At 38.0% G+C, this 17755-nt stretch overlaps 1 protein-coding gene across 3 annotated transcripts in view; it reads left to right on the forward strand.

Moving 5' to 3' along the window:
- Positions 1 to 17755, forward strand: part of adarb1b (adenosine deaminase RNA specific B1b) — a 106921-nt gene that overhangs the window by 20898 nt on the left and 68268 nt on the right. The window contains exon 2 of one of the 3 annotated variants that reach the window (XM_056754783.1): positions 14549 to 14611. The exons of 1 other annotated variant lie outside the window; for it this stretch is intronic. The gene's annotated coding sequence lies outside the window, so the exon portion shown is untranslated. The remainder of the gene's footprint in view (positions 1 to 14548; positions 14612 to 17755) is intronic. One more of the 3 variants, XM_056754784.1, reaches the window with a different exon arrangement.

The raw sequence follows: 17755 nt of genomic DNA on the forward strand, positions 1-17755 counted from the left end.
GTTAAAAAGTACAGGGGGGAAATGTACGGTTCTTTGTCATTGAATGTTTTCAAATCTCTGGCAAGCCACAAATAACAGCTGTATTAAAAGGCTGCTCATTTTCCAGATCACACTCCATTTTTTTACTTTAATTATTAATGCGACAGCTTCGTAAATATTACTTCAGCAAGCAGCCCGTGGTGAAGATTTTCAATTATGAGCACATTCTTGAGCCAGATGTCTTTGGGTTCCGACAGACTTTTTGTAAAACCCTTCGGACTTGATGTGTCAGAGATAAAATGGGCTTCTGTTAATTAGCCAGCCAATGAGCTGAGACGGTGACGTGCATGTCATTTGGACAGGCATTTATTTTTCGGGGGACCGTAGCAAATGTGAGTTGCTGTCAGCTGGGCTAATGCTGATAGTTGTGATTGATAGTTTAGTTGGAGTTATTTGTCAGCCTGTGTCCCCAGATGTGACATTTTGGTATTTGATTCTGAGGTTTTTGAAGCATTGGTATAAGTGGGGTTCAATCGTCGCCTACTGTTGGTTGCTCATTTTAGCCAACCGACAATTTAAGAATAAGGTATACAAATGTTTTGACAAACAGATCTTTAAATGGTAAGATTTGGGCCATATATCATGTCTTGGTCTGGATTGTTGTTGGTGTGTCACTGTTTCCTTGTATTCAAGAAGAATGAGTGATTAATTCATAGGATTCATCTTCTTTAATCTTCTTTAATCTTCTTTAATCTCTTTCCAGTCAGCACCGGGACATCATTGAGCATGACTTCAAATGTCAAACATTTATTTAACTGTGCCACTAAAACATTTCACCTATAGTTCTCAACAAATCAGTATTCTTTCCATATGACTTGTTACTGGACAATATTGCTAAAAAAAGTTAGACGTGTGTTGAGATACCATATTTTTCCCCTAAAATAAACAGGCACATTGTGTATTTTTACCATATTTCCTTTTACAATTAAATAGTTAACTCTGTTTTTTTATTGTGCATTCCAAGTAATATTAATCAATTTGCATTTGGGTTCTTTTGATTAAGAAGTAATAAGACAAAATATATAGATTAAGGAACTCTAAAAAAACATGATAATGAATTAAAACGAAACATGCCAATAAACTCTTCAAATATTGGTTGAGTTTGTCCGGGTAAAATATTTTCATGTGCAAATATAGTGTTTTATATCAATCAAATACGAAACGGACTCTTTATGTACAGTATGTAGCAAAGAAAATTGAATGAATGTTTAATCAATATTATATTGGTTTTCATCAATATTGATTTAACATTAAATGAATGATCTCTTTTGCTTATTGGTTGGCATAAAATCTGGACTGAAGGGTTTCCAGGGGAGGACTGTCAGTGTGTTGTCATTCACAAGACTGCTGTTGTTCTAGTGTCAGAGCTGCTCTGGCCATGATGTTCAGCTCTCCTCACCTTAGTATACTGTGTCTAGAGATAAAGCAGCTTTGGGTTTGCTCTGGGTGATATGGACATAAAGACGATGTTACCGTATGCTCACTCAAGCAGAAATAATGCAGAGGTGTCTGTGTGAGAAGCTGCATCTCTCTCTCTCTCTCTCTCTCTCTCTCTCTCTCGCTCTCTCTATCTCTCTCTCTCTCTCTCTCTCTCTCTCTCTCTCTCTCTCGCTCTTTTAGTGTCGAATAAATAATGTAATCAGTATTTCTGCCTCTTGTCAGCCTTCAGGATTCTGTTTTTTAATATCATGTAATGTTCAATGCAGATTATTCTAAATTTATTTAGATATTTTTTGCATCTGTTAAAAAGACTGTATACGTAGGAGTGGATCTGAGTCATGGAGTAATGAGTTATATAAAATAAATGCTGTTTGTAAGCTTCGCAAGTCATGACCCACCAAGTCACTTGGCTACTGCAGTGCATGAGACATAACGTTTATTCCAAAAAGTAACAATGACATTTATTGTGTTTCCACGTAGGGGTGGGCGATCTAGAAAAAAAAATCAAATCACGATTTTTTCCAGATAGATCACGATTCACGATTTTATCGCGGTTCTTCTTCAAGTTGGTTTTAAGACTATTTTGCAAATTGAAGGGGCTTCAATACAGCCAAACTAAGTCCCCATATAAAAATATACTCTTTACCATTTATATTATGAAGAATATTTTAATCAAGTTAATATTTAATGCAAGTGCAAGACCATAAATCAGCTGTTAGCAAAAAACTTTTGAATTTTGTTTTTCAACTTGTTGCGGCACTCGGAGTAAAGCTGTGGAATGGGCGTGGAGGATAAATATTTTTGGCTGGGTATTTTGTAACGTGGATCTACGACTTTGAGCAGTTTTTTAAAGCCCTCATTTTCCACAGTCTTTATGGGAATCATGTCTTTGGCCAGGTAAAATGTGACCGCGTCAGTGACATCTTTCCAGCGCTTGTTCATTCTGTCATACGGATACGTGTTTTTTTTCTCAAATGGTTCTTTCGCTAAAGTCGTTGTTTAAGCCCTTTAGTTTCCGTATGCTTGGTTGTACCTGATTTACTCGCGTGGGATCCCTTTATAATTTGACTGTCGGCATACTCTTTCAGTCCCTTTTATTTTGAGGTGGTTAAAAAGGTTTGTTGTGTTGCCTTACGACGCTCGAATCTTATCATTGCCACATTTGCAAATAACTGTTGTTTGGGCCGTGTCAGTTGGGGAAAACCCAAACCATTTCATTATTACTGATGGATAACTTTTTTTAGGTACCAAGTCCTCCGTGTTTCCCTCCATCTTCACTGACCGCGTCACTTAATCTTACTGAATTCACAAGCAACGTATACGAGCTTGTTAACATGGCGCAATCTATCGCAAGTATGTTGACGAATTCTATAGAACAGCACTATATATGACGATTTAACGATTTTCCCGAAAAAGTGGATCGTGCAGTCATTTTAATCGTTCGCGATCTAATATCGTCATATCGCACACCCCTATTTCCACGGATGTGACGCCAGCACATTCAAGACACGGATGAACCAGGGATTTTAACTGCCCATGTTCATAGTTTTTACTGTAATGCACCACAACGGCCAAGTGACTTGCATGACCGACCTTATTCCCTTGTGCTAATTGCACGAGGGATGCAATCCCCAGTTTGGGAACCCAAACCTCAGATCTAAAGGGCCATGCATCGCAAATGTGCATCGTATCGAAAAACATAGCAATATATTGTATCATGACCCATCTATCTTGATATGTATCGTATCGAGAGGATCTTGCCAATACACAGCCCTAATATGCAGCATTAATACCCATAATGCATCTGGCCAAGGTTTTAGATTTTGCATGCATGAAAGTTATTAATCTAATTTAGGTGTCAGCTAAAGTAGATAAGAAAAGGATTGAGTGTTAGTATTTCCTGCATTGTGTGTTTGTTTGGGTGTTAAAAGCTTATGAGCGTTTGCTGATTGAACAACACAATAAACACGTTTCCTAAGTGATTTAATTATCTGTGAGTTTGTACTTGGGTCTTTACAATTTTGTTTTTGACTTTATTTGTCTATCTGAGCTCAAAGGTCAAACATCTTTTTTTGTCTAACAGATGTGAATTCGTGCAGTTCAACGTTAAGGTCTGACCAATTCAATTCTTATTTTAGCTCTCTTTATTTTGTTATTTTATGTATATGTATGCATAATGTATTGGCATAAAGTTGTCAAATCAAATTCCATTATTGCTACAAAACTAAAACATTGCTGCAAAAAGTAAAATATTGCAACGAAAGTCTTAATGAAACTAACAATAAAACACATCAAAATCCTCAACAATATTCAAAATTTGTCTCTCAGTGCCGTTTTAATTTTTACCTTAATGTGACTTCAGTTCTGCACATCTCATACATTCTGTCAGTGTATTGTTCTCCATCTGTGTTTATCTTTATTCATGTGTTGTTTCCTTGCCTGCGTGTGTTTTGGGTGTTGTTTGGAAGTCTGTCACATTCTGTGCTTCTGGGAAGTTTTGGGGTTTGTGCTGTGACGCTCCATAAAAATGAGGGAACGCCACAACACAAGTTTAGCGCAAGTTTTATTAGTTAATAAATCCATAGCCCTGTTTGGATATCAAATTTAAAAGGTTGCAATTCAAATATATTGTGGATTGATTGTTATAAAGATCGCGATTGTTTTTTTGGGGAATATCCCTACCAGGATTCTGCTTTGCGTTCATGAGCGTTTGCTTATGAAAAGACCTCAGTGTTTCGCCTAGTCTGCGTCATTGTCTCAGTGAGATAGATGTCTTGAGGTAATGAAGCGCAGCCCTGTCAACTGTAGGAAAATTATGCTGATGTTTCAGGCATGTCCTTTGGATTTAGACATTTAGATTCTTTCGATCTGGCCGTTGTCCATGGTAGTCATCACTTTCTTAGTCATTTTTTCTCCTTCGCCCCTTTTTCAGAAAAAAAAAAGTTTTCCTCTGGGATGGAGGGTAAATTGTCACTGGGTGAGTGCAATGGCCCGTATCTTGATGTGCGTGTGCATGTGCTTGTGTTGGGTGTCGACTGTATGTTAGCCAATGAAATGTTCCATGGTAACACCAGTTATGACGTTTCAATTGGTTAAAACTCTTATGCTCTGTAATTAATCCTGAATGAAATTCATATGCGTTTATTCAACCGATACAGCCCCGCATCTAAATCCAGCAGTCTGCCTAGCAAAAATCTTTCCAGAGAACAGTGAAGCTTTTGTGTGCTTTGGCCTGATTATTCAGGACTTAGCTTTAGCTATTTTTGCTGCGGCGCTGGAAGAGAGCAGTCCGTCAATATTTAATTTGATGTTTTATTGAGATCAAAACAACATATTGACATCTCTGAGAGATTTGGTCTGGTGAACGGGTCGCAGGCGGAGGGTGAATAGACGTTCGGTGTGCTTTGAAGGAGAGCACAATGGACTGGACCCAGAGATGTTTAATAAATCGTTGTTTCTTACATTATTCTACCATTATTTTTAGAACGACTAGGGATGAGTTTCACTCAATGAAATTAAGTTCTGAATCATAAACTAGACAGTGAGCACTGCATTACTTGGATTTTACCACATGTTAGAGATGCTCTTTAGAGGCCACCAATAAGGAAATTCTGCTGGACTTATTTCGCTAATTTCTAGATTTTGACCACATTTTCACTCCGCCTGACACTACAGTATAATATATTGCTAAAAATAATGTAAGAGTTTGTGCATAAATGTATATAAATGTTTATATTGTATATCTGTGTCTGGATTCACCTCTTTATCTTTTATCTATTGGAAAAGTCGTAATACACACACACACACACACACACACTCATAAATTACAGCGAGTTAAACAGTCATCATTTCGTAATGGGTTCATCAGAAGTTTAATTTTCCTTTGCTCAAGCCTCTTGACCTTCAAATAGGAGTCATGACCTCTGTTTGTTCTCTACGGTCAGCGGCGGTCCGTCGTCACATCCCTCTCTCCGCCTTTTTTTCTCAGCATGCGCTTGGCTTACGATGGGCTGCTGAGGTTTCACGTGTCTCCGTCAGTGGACCATTACAAAAGGTCCTTCTTTTCCACATCCTACAGGGGTTGGGGGTGACATCATTGGCCTGGTTTATAGCAGATTCATGTGAGGGGGGCATGGACTGTCTATGTCGCTGTAGATCTTGTGTCTTTCACTAAGAGACCGCCAGGATCCATCTGCGTTATCAACGCACTGATGGAGTAACACCTGGCAATATGGTAAATGTTTATAATGCGTTTGCTGTGAATGTGTTGGCGCCATGGTATGTGATTATTTTAAATGCACTTTTTGTAAATATAGTTTTGTTTAATGGCCAAGATATATAAAGATCAACTATCTTATACATTTGAATAATGAGCTATATTGTAAAAAGCAATGTAAGGTGTTTGAGCAGCTGCCACCTCTCAAACTCAATAGAATTGTGTATTGGTTTCTTCATTGCAGCAGCTGCTCATACAAGATTAATATTTTCTTCCGATCATTTGTATGGCTTATTTAGTAGATTTATCTTTAGGTTAGACTGTTTGCTTGTGAAGAAAAAGTGTCGAGTCAGCTGTGGGTTTTCTCCCTTTTGGTAATTTGTCTTTTGTGGAACAAAAAGATCACAGTATGGAACATAACGTCCTGTACTGACTTGTTATCCCCTTGATTTTCCAGCTCATCAATAAGACGAAAAGAATTTAACAGGAAGGCGAAATGTTGATTTATGATTTCGTTTCATAAATGGGACCTTTGTAAGCAGGCCCACACAATGCACACAGAAATCCCCTGAAAGTTAAAACGTTTAGAACGTCTGCATATCTGCAAAGCACCTTACCATGTTTAAATCTGTAAAATGTTATAAAATATGAAAGTATAAAAATATGAAAGAAGTATTCACCTGGGCCTGTTTGTAAGCGGGCTAGAGAGATGTTTAGAAATGAGATGGTGGCTCAAAAAAACTTGGATCTTAAAGGCCACATTTCTTTTAAATAGCTTTTTTTTACTTTTTTAATGAAAATGTGGCGTCCACCTGATAGTCGGAGCTTTGTTTTTGTAGAGCAGATCCATGTGGAGTATTGGAACAGTTGAGAAGATCCAGATCACTGGTCTTACCGCATGCAGTTGTGTGCAGGTAGATTAGCAGCAGGTTTTCATTTGTTTTGAAGGCACAATATGTACCATGTTGGAATAGCAAACAGTCTTCCAGGTGCCCCAGGATGCAGCATAAGTGTTTAGGTATGTGGCACCCAGAGCCTCCTCTTTGTAACGTCACATATGCAATCAACAAAGACAAGACACCTCTGCAATCCATTTACACCACCAGACCCGAATCACCCGATCGATGCCGTTTCTGCTTGGTTTGGAGGTTTCTCCTTGACGGCTGCTATAGATTAGAGCATGAATTTATCCTATCTGGATGTCATGAGGTGAAGACCTCCTTTTTCAGGTTAGCGCGACTGCAGTAATGTCTACCACAGAGGCCGCCGAAGGGTCAAAGCCGTGGCTGGAGAATCGATAGAGTTACAGATCGCTAATGATAACCTCTCATGGGATAGGACCGCACTGCAGAGAAGAATGAGAATGGAAATGTTCGAATGCAAATGAGCAGCTTTTCATTCGGATGGTGTCAAGTAATGAGGTTCTGAACATGCGTGTTTGTGTGTGTGGTTTTTATATGGAACTCATCTCATTCTTTTACACTAACAGCAATTGGCGGTCAATTGCTCTTTATTGCTGTTGATGGAAACATTTTATTCGGGATCAAGAACATCAAATGCGTAAACGGGTGCGTTTGTGGATAAAGCGATTGTAATGCATATAAACCATTAACAATAGGAAGTATCAGTATTACAGCACCTTTTAGGACATCATTTAATAATAAGGCTGTCGCCATGTTAGATTTTCACTTCATGATTATCGTGGCCAAAAGAATGTATGTGAATGATATTACCGTGATATGCCCAGTCAAATTTTTGGCTGTCCATCACTCAAAATACAAGGCATGGCTCGGTATGAGATTTTTACCGGATGATAACCGTAAGCCAGAATATGACAGTATGTGTGTCTGGTAAAAAACATGGAACACATTATATTTTATTTTTAAGCCACACAAAATATTTGGGACAGTAGTAAAAATGTAGAGTAGTGGTGCGCAAACTTTTTGAAAGCATGTCACCCCTTTCTAGTCTTTTTTTACTTTTAATTTTGGGATTGAAAAGAAAGAGTTTGTAATGAAAAGATGCTGTCGCTGAATTATTTACGATATCATACTGTATGTGTTGTATTGAAACAATATCAACGATCATATTATCATTTGATTATGAGGCACCATTTTAATGTATTTAAATGTTTAAAAAATGGAAGTAACGATCATATCGTGACGTCTTTAATGTTTGATGTTTCAGTACAACTGATCCCAGCATTGTGCCTTACTCTTTATAGATGATTTTCTTGAATCGCTTGTAATGTTTTCATAATGTAACTGATCCTCAGCCATATGTAATTTGCAGCCACCGTAAAAGGGGGGATTAAGACCAACTGTCTGTCTTGGTAGGGTTCATTTCGAGTGCTATGCTTAACGTAATTGCATGTTATCACGCAAAAAGGAGCTTAGAGTAACCACCTCTCCTCTCCGGTTTCATATATTTTTCCTTAAAGAAGGTTATTTGTCACGTTTAACAAAAACGCAGATCCTTCTTTTTGGAGTTGGATGCGTGCTATGTTGCTGTCAGTAAGCGAAACACCTCACTGAAAGAAAAGTTGTCTGATCACCTTTTCACTGTTTGGTTTTCAGTAAAACTGGAGTCCAGGGAAGAGAGACGGCTGCTTTATTGTGCCTCTCTGTGATGGCTGGATGGATGTGGCACATGGCAACCGGAGTGGTGTCACGGGAATGCGTTTAGGCGGAGCACGAGTTGGCATATTTAAACCGTGGCTTTCAGCCACGACACGTCGTCTAATTGACTCCGCTAATTGCATCTGGAAACTCCTCCCTGTAGGTTTTCCAGGTCCAAAAGCAAACATATTTTCCCTAGCACCCTCATGCATGCCATGCTGATACAAATCACACGGCTTGAGTTCCACACTTTCCGTCTAAAGTACTCCTCCGTTGCAGTGTGTGGTTGGGCAGGAACCTAGATCATTTGCACAAATTCCCCCGAGTCCATAATGATACTGTCTTGTTAAATCAGATTGATGTTTATTTCAATGTGGCGCCTGTCATCCCCTTTTAAGACCCCCCCCCCATTCCCGATGGTACATTACAGCTCCCCTGCTGCTTAACAGGTTCGAACTTTCTATCCCAGCCAATTTGGGTGACGGAGCTGTTGCTTCGACCTCCCCAAAATAAAGACGCCACGGAGCGAGATGAATTTGAATCAAGCCCCTGCTCAATTAGACGCCAGCGAAGCCACTAACGGCTGCCTCCGCATGAATATAAAATTGCCCTCAGCCTCGTAGATCATCTATTGCAACAATCAGAATTGATCTTCCTCATTACCCAAGGTTCAGGAGCAGATCATAGGCCTGACGCTTGTCCAGGCGTCAGCAGTGCCCATTGAATCTTGAACTGTGTCCCTGAAGTCATGATGTCATAGATTCTCCGCTCCATCATGTGGACCCATTAGTGCCATGTCCGGCTACAATGTGATTTTGATAGAGCGAGAGATCCAGTCAGATTTGCCCGTCGCTGTGCTGTCCCATCTGAAACTGTCCCCCTGGCCCACGGCCTACGGCTCAGGGAAAATTGAGTGCACTCCTGCGGAATTCAATATGACATGCTGGAAATAATGGCCTCTTGTCTCACAGATATCCATCAGACAGCCCTGGACCCTTGTAGACATTCAACTGCAATAAATAATAAATCATGTTTGGATGATATTAATAAGGTCGGTTGAGAGATAGTCATTGATTTGGTGACTGCGTGAGTAGAGTCAATGTCCGATTGGCCTCTGTGGGTACAACATCTAATATTTCTGGGTCTTAGGTACATGATACCTGGTTTGTCACCCTTAAAGACTTCATGAAATTGCTTGACAGGTGTAGTTTTATTCCCTGGATTGATATATTTGCTACATTATTATATAGATTGCCTTAAAGGCATAGTTTACCAAAAAATGAAAAATCTTTCATTATTTACTCACCCTCATGTTATTCCAAATCTGTATGACTTTCTCTCTTCTGCAGAAAACAAAAGAAGATATTAAAGAACGCTGGTAACCAAACAACATCAGACCATGTTATGGCTGTTCAATGATTAATCGTGATTAACCAGATCCAGAATAAACGTTTCGTGTTTACATAATATACATCTGTTTACTGTGGATATTTATTTTGTATTTATTAACACATTCATGTATATAATTAAGAAAGAAATATAAATTATTAATTGTTTGCATATAATTTAAAATCTATATACACTCACCTAAAGGATTATTAGGAACACCATACTAATACTGTGTTTGACCCCCTTTCGCCTTCAGAACTGCCTTAATTCTACGTGGCATTGATTCAACAAGGTTTCATGATTCAACAATTCATAGTGTAAATGTTGGCCCATATTGATAGGATAACATCTTGCAGTTGATGGAGGTTTGTGGGATGCACGAAGCTCCCGTTCCACCACATCCCAAAGATGCTCTATTGGGTTGAGATCTGGTGACTGTGGGGGCCATTTTAGTACAGTGAACTCATTGTCATGTTCAAGAAACCAATTTGAAATGATTCAAGCTTTGTGACATGGTGCATTATCCTGCTGGAAGTAGCCATCAGAGGATGGGTACATGGTGGTCATAAAGGGATGGACATGGTCAGAAACAATGCTCAGGTAGGCCGTGGCATTTAAACGATGCCCAATTGGCACTAAGGGGCCTAAAGTGTGCCAAGATAACATCCCCCACACCATTACACCACCACCATAATTGCATTAATGAGAAATTGAACAGGTGTTCCTTATAATCCTTTAGGTGAGTGTATGCAGTATATTAATACATGCATGCAGGTATTTCCTAAATATATATATATATTTGTGTACGTGTATGTGGTTATAAATATATTTTATAATAATATTTATTACACAAAACTTTTATTTTGGATGCGATTAATCGCCATTAATCGTTGAACAGCCCTCAATTAATAACACTAAACGACGCAGACGTTTCTCAAAATATCTTCTTTCGTCTTCCACACAAGAGTCACATGCAGGTATTGACTCGACATGAGTGAAGAAATGACATGAATTCTTATTTAAAGGTGGACTGGCCCTTTAAATCGAACCTAGAACTCTTTTTTCTTTAATAAATTTGCTTAAATGAAATTGTCAACAGCATTTCCATTGAAGGTTTTGTGATATCTTCATCCATTGCCGCACGAGAGAGCGTGGTAATTGTGTGAGCTGTTTTAGTATGCAGAGTCACAGACTGAGTCGACTTCCTCGTTCATTTACCCAGGCGCCAGAAGTCTACGCTTCTGCTGAGTCGGCCACATTGCTTTCATGGTTCAGGTCTCATTAAGCCTCTAATATCTTAATTCTGTCCTGTCTATGAAGCCATACTGATGCCCAAAATGTTTTACCTCATCTAAATGCATCACAGAATTAATGCCTATTATGTTCAAAAGTTCAATTCTCTGCTGGTGGAAGAGTTCTCTTTTCAACAATAAGGGACTGTTTTCTCTGAAAAATGCTGTTGCTTTTAGTTCATTCTGATTTCTGAGAAATACATGCTTTACAAAGACTGCAACGATGAGGGAAATATTAGAATGGGGTTATTTATTTTATCGGATATTTATTTAGTGAACCATGGACTAAATCACACAATCCAATGCATTCCGGTCTAACCAGAAAATGTGCCGTTTCGCAGAAATGTATTTTCGTATAAAAAGGGCTTTGTGTTTCTAGGAAATTGCTTTTTATGAAGTATGCAGCGTATTTTGGGAACAAACCACATGCTGTCAGGCTGATCTGAATGGCAGATGTGTTGGTTTTTAGACAGACTGACCACAGGGGTGAATCTGTCAGGACTGACCAGAATAAATGAACACTGCGTGATCCAGACGCCTGAAGAGGGATATCAGGACAGTTCACCCAGAAATAACATTTGTCGTCATTTATTCACCCTCACGTACCTTCTTGTGGTAAATACAAAATAAGATATTTTGAGAAGTGTCCAAGTGTTTTGTGCCCACAGCGGAAGTCAATGAGGACGAATGTCGATTTGTTATAAACGTTCTTCAAAATATATTATTTTGAGTTCTGCAGAAAAAAATAAAGTCATACAAGTTTGAAGGTGAGATTTATCTTTGGTTGAACTGTCCCTTTAACAGTCGGAAACCCTCCGATCGTCTTTGCTTGAGATGCACTTTTTATTAGGCCATTACGTTTTCGAATGTCATTGGATTAGTATTGGGACTGATTAAAAAGCTATTAAGACTTTAATAACCTCTTATATAAACTTCAGTAGCCAAAACTGTGTTCAAGTTAATGTATAATATAAATCTTTAACATGAAGGTATTAAGACATTCTGATTGGCTGATCAAGTTGGCCTGCAAATGTGCAGAACAGAGCCAAGATTTTTCTTTCTGGCTTAATCAGCACTGTAACCGCTCTCAGAGGAATAGCCTCCAGCCTCCATCTCATGTGCAACCTTATCTGAACGCTGACGGAGCTCATTTGCCTTCAGTCTAAACAAATTGTTTCTTGAATTTCTGTAAATCTTGAACACTGTCGAACAGCTACAACCCTTGTTTTCCGCATCGTGAGCAACACTATTATATTTCTGAAACAAGTTGTTTTTGTATGCGTCTTATTTGAGCTGACTAATTGATGTGTGGCGTCACTCTCATTTGAGTTGGTATGATGGGACGCTCACTCTATTTTAAGACCTCCATTTCAGCGCTGCTGTGATGTCATCTGTTTGGAGTCTTTTATTGAGTCTCGTTTTTTTCCCCATCGCTGTCAGAGGTGTTTTTATGATAAGGAAGGGAGGCGGCATCTTGACAGCCGTTCGCCGCAGCTGATGGGGAGGACCATTATAGACTTGCCGTTTTGAAAGCTTTAAAGATTGCACACCGTAGCTATACCATCCTCCCAAAAATGATTTAGCAAGATGGGGTGAAACGAATTTTTAACCAAAAGTAGCTGATTCGATGATGACAAGTGGGCGTTGCAGAATGACAGAACTTTTGTGATGTACCAAAGAAAATATATTAACATTCACAAATGAATTGCGCACAGTGAGACTGCTTTTTATAATGGCAACACGATATCTTGCCAACAATAAGTCGGAAATACCTTTGCCTACTAGGTCACCAGCCCTGATGTTTATGCCATGACATCAGTTAGATAACTCCAAACATGTCCTAGATTGTGCGTCTTATAAGATGCCACTTTCTGTTAGAAGCTCCACCGCTCACAGGAAGCTTTTTGGTATTGATTTTATAATAAATAATTATCCATCTGAATGAATGGACTTGAATATTATGAACTGCAGACAGGTTCTTTAATGAAGCTTTCGGCTTTTTAAGTTAACTTTGATCTTTACTCTGAGCATGAAACTCTCAATTTAGGTGGTTTACAGTCGTGTTACAGGGACATTTTAAAGCCTTTTCAGTCTGACACAAATACGTCCAGTATTCGACCAATCACTACGCACTGGTTAACTGGCCAATAATAGCACACCTTGTTTTTCAGAGCGATGAACTTTGTATATAATCTGCTCATTTCAGAGAGGCTGGGCAAACATGTATGGGATGTGGAAATACAGCGTTTTTTAACCTTAAATCGTGTCTAAAACAAACGATAATAATCGTTTCAGGCGTGTCATATCACCCCATAAGGATAATGTTTGAAATGTCAGGTCTCTGTGATTGATATAATAATAAATATTTATTACATTTTTCTATTAAAAGACTGCATGTTCCGGTTGTATTATTGGTTCTTCTGGATATGTATAACTCCGGTCTGCAAATATTCTCGCCTTACAAAAAAGCTTTTGTGCCTTTTTAGACAAAACAAGGGCGCTTGTCCATTTTCAAATGTCACTGGAAGCTATTTTCAGTTTAGACAACTCTAACATTTATTTTAGTCTAGTCTTAATCCCTGTCCGGGCAACCGCCCCATAGAGTTTGAAATATCTGAATGTTTCATACTTAATTAAACATGATTTTATTGTTTGATTAAATATTCATATTTATTTATTTCGAAGCAATATTTACTTAATTCGCAAATGAGAAGGCCACACAAACCCATGTTCAAGTTTAAAATTAAAATGCAATTGATATAAAAAATTTATACTTCTGTATATTCATCTTTTTTTAATTATGTTAATACCAGGTATACAACATTACAGCTAACTCACGGTTCAATACGCATCTCGTTTTTTTACCCACGTTTTTCCGGTTCGTGTGGCCTGGCACTTTAAAGTGTTGTTTTCATTATTCTATGCTTACGTGGCGGAACAGTAAGAAGTTAAGAATAAACGAGTTAATTGAAATTTTCTTTATCTTTCTTGACTTATTTTATTCTCGTTAAGCAAGAATCAACATGTAAAAAATTTCTTGTGTATTGCATTTTGTGAAATAAAGCTCTGTTTACTGTTCATCAACATGCCAGTAAAATAATTTTCTTGAAGAGGCCTTGAACATCCGTGTATTTAAAGTAACATAATGCACACTTGGGATTTCTGTACTAGTAGTAAACAGACAGACGTCCAAACTCTGTTCAATGGGCAGCTTAGAAGCTCTCCATGCATGTGCTGGGTGAGCAGCACGAACGTATGCTTAACAGTGCTAAAAATTAGTTTATTATCATTAATCATCATGTACTGGTGTTGGAACAGCTGACATCACGACAGTTCATCTGGGTGCCACATTCTCAGTCTTGTTAAAGCTTTTTAGACTTTATGTGGAATCAGACAGGAGGTGTTTAAAAACTGATGGTTGAGCGGAAATGAAGAACATTTGGGAAAATTGTTCATTTATCTCACCATGTTCTAGAACTCCTTGTATTTGAAGAGTTTAGGAGGATATAATAAACTGAGCTTTGGGCTGATGTTTTATTCCTCTCTCTTCGCAGCAGGAAGGATCTTGCTGAGGACTGTTAGAGGTCAGAACATCGTTCACTTCTCTGAAACAGCGGGTAAGTAAGTCTGCTGTGAACACGCTCAAACACATACAGTATAAAAGTGGCTAAAGAGGGAAAGACTTGATGGTGCAATACAACAAATTCAAACTACTGACATTTTCTTTCTGCGTGTTGTTGATATGTACTATAGCTTCCCTGAGGATGTGAGTATGTAACTTGTATGATCGCTGATGTCTGATCTTGTTGGAAGTGGTGTGATGCGTGCCTCCTTATCTCGATTCACAAGGGTATGCTTATAATAATAATTCATAACTTGAGCTGTCTTGTATGATTTTGCGGTTCTACTGTTATTTGACTTCAAGCTGTGTAAAGATAAGCATGTAAAGTAACCTGCAGTTTTAATTTTCAAACAGAGATGGCGATAGAGAGGCAAAAGTAATATGATGTTTTGATAAATTGGGCGAAAAATATCACACTTCTGTAGACCGGAATATTGAATAATCAAGACATGAGGTGGGCCTTTGTTACCTCAGCTAGTAAGCATCCCAGCGCTCATATTTTCCTACTCTATAAATATCTATTTGCCTGTTTTCGTAAGTAACCCCCATTTCTAAAGAATAAGAGAAGTTAAGTTAATCTTATTCAAATCTGACAAACAAACTATGAGAAATATCATCAAAGCAGTTGTCATTCTAACCTTGTTTTAACTTGTTGTAGAGCAAAGCTATTGTCGAGGATGCAGGTATCATCACTTTGTCCACTACATGTAGTGACCGTGCATTATGGGGCACATACGTATGTGCATGACTGCTCATGAGTACTTTATATTCTGTATAGTGTCTATTGTTTAATCTTCGTTAGCACAATGGTATTAGTATTTGAAAATGTTTACATTATATCATTTGCTAAAATACTAAAATCTACCACATCTATTTTATAGTAAGTTTTTTCAACGATTAATAGCGATTAATCGCATCCAGAATAAAAGTTTGTGTTTACATAATAATATCCATCTATGCAATGTGCATATTTATTTTACGATTATAAACATGTACACATATATGCATATATTTCTGAAATATTATAGTATAGTATATAGTAATATTTATATATCATTTAAATTACATATAAACTTTTTTTTTCTTAATATATACATGCATGTTAAATACAAAATAAATATACACAGACATATGTTGCATAAACACAAACTTTTATTCTGGATGCGATTAATGTGAATAAGCCAGTTTACAGCAAGCAAGGCAAGTTTCAATTACTTGTATACTATACATAACTTATCACTTTGAAATAAATTGAGAATCGAATATTTTGCATTTCAACATATGTAGGTAATTTTTTTTACTATTTTGTTAAATGACACATTATAAAAATATATAAATATAACATGTTTGTGAAAAGCGCTTTTGAAAACATTCTGAACTAGGTATTTGGTAAATGTAGAGAGTGAATCTACTTCTATGAAGATGACAAAAAAGGGGAAGGTTCATCCAGATCGTATCAAATTAGGCAAGACATTGTCTAAACAATAAAGAATATTAAAATGTACATTTTGTTCCGTGGTCGTACATCGCCCAGCCCTTGTAGAGTCTGTGATGTTTATAAAGTGGATGAAGAATGGAAAGTTGCATCCATTTCTTATGGAAATATGAAACCAGCTTTTTAAGAATTAAAGACTTGCATTCATCTATTAAACAAGGGTGATATGAATAAAGCCTTTGTTTCAAGGTTTCCATGACTTGCCTCCGAGACATACGGCTGCCTGTAAGATGAAATTACGTGGGGCTGGATTCATTTACCTCTTGCTTTTCAACTCCGTTATTTAACATGCACTTGCAGGGCCTTTGCAATTTAAATTTTAAAGATACAACAAAATATTTTTCATTGTTGAAACGGAGCTGATTTTCTTTTGATCCATTCAAAATTTCTGTGCAAGTAGGCGGTTCAGACTTACATGTTGTTTCAGTCATGTTTCTACTTTTTCCGTTCTCGTTCCGCCGGCTTATCAAAACCTCTGGGCTTTGCACATCCCTGGTGCAAAGCCCCTCTTGTTGTAGAAGTAAGCCATCTAAAGACGTGGGTGCCAGGGGTCCGGAGCATTCTGGGATTTCGGGCCTTTTCAAAGTTTATTCGGTTTCATATACTTTGAGGAATTAAGAGTCTTAAAATACGGCAGACTTAAAACTGCAGTGAGAGCTGATGTGACTGGCAGGATGGAGATGAACATCTCTACAGGTGATGCAGGAGAGATGCGATGCGGGAGGAGACTGCAGATGAGCAGAGATCCTCCTAGAATCAAGGTTATTCACTCTTTTCATCTTTGTTTTGCTGTCTTACGCTCCCTTGCCTATTTAGAGTTGGCATATGGATATTTGACATGGTATTGATGCTGTGGCTTAGTTAACATGCGCTTTAGATGCAGTGAGGCTTGGTGCTCTTATGGAAGATGTTTTGTTTAGTTCAGGCTGTGATGTGTCACTATCCCTCCTCCCCTATTGGCCCAATCAGAACAAGCCAACTGCTTTGCCAAAGGCTAAGTTTGTTACAAGTTAATGTTATTAAGCTCAGCTTTCTCTGCTTATTGATTAGAGACGAATATAGTTGTTCCCTGTAGACCTTATTATAAATCTTCACCCTGCTTTCCTAAAAGAGCAGTTCTTTCTTTTATCTGGGAGCTTTTGGAGGGAGTTCTGGCCAGACTTTCAATGATCCGATACCTGGATCAGAGCAACGAGCTCAGAGCCAAACCTTTGTAACACAACAGTCTGGCTCTGGAAGTTCATCTTGTTCCACCATATACAGTTTATCCATTGATTGTTTAGCGATGGGATATAAACATTTTTGAGACTGAGTTGCAATGAGCACCAACGTTTATATGCAATGATACAGCTGCAGAAAAAAATACATTTTCAGTAGTTCTAGATGTATCGTGTCCATTCTAGTCCAGTGTCTGTTAAATTTAAACAAAATCAAACCTCAGGACTGACAAAGTCATCTAACAAGAAATGTGAAAGACTGACAGCATGTCAAGACCCATGAAAACTGATGAAAAACCGAATGATCACATAAATAAAATAATATTGGAACTTTACCTAAATACATGTACAAATATTACTGTTTTATTGCTTTAAAGTGAATATGAAGTTGTTTTCCTTGCAGTATTTGAGCTCTGAAAATAAACAT

Source organism: Triplophysa dalaica, chromosome 8 (assembly GCF_015846415.1).
Source record: "Triplophysa dalaica isolate WHDGS20190420 chromosome 8, ASM1584641v1, whole genome shotgun sequence".
Taxonomy (NCBI): Eukaryota; Metazoa; Chordata; class Actinopteri; order Cypriniformes; family Nemacheilidae; genus Triplophysa; species Triplophysa dalaica.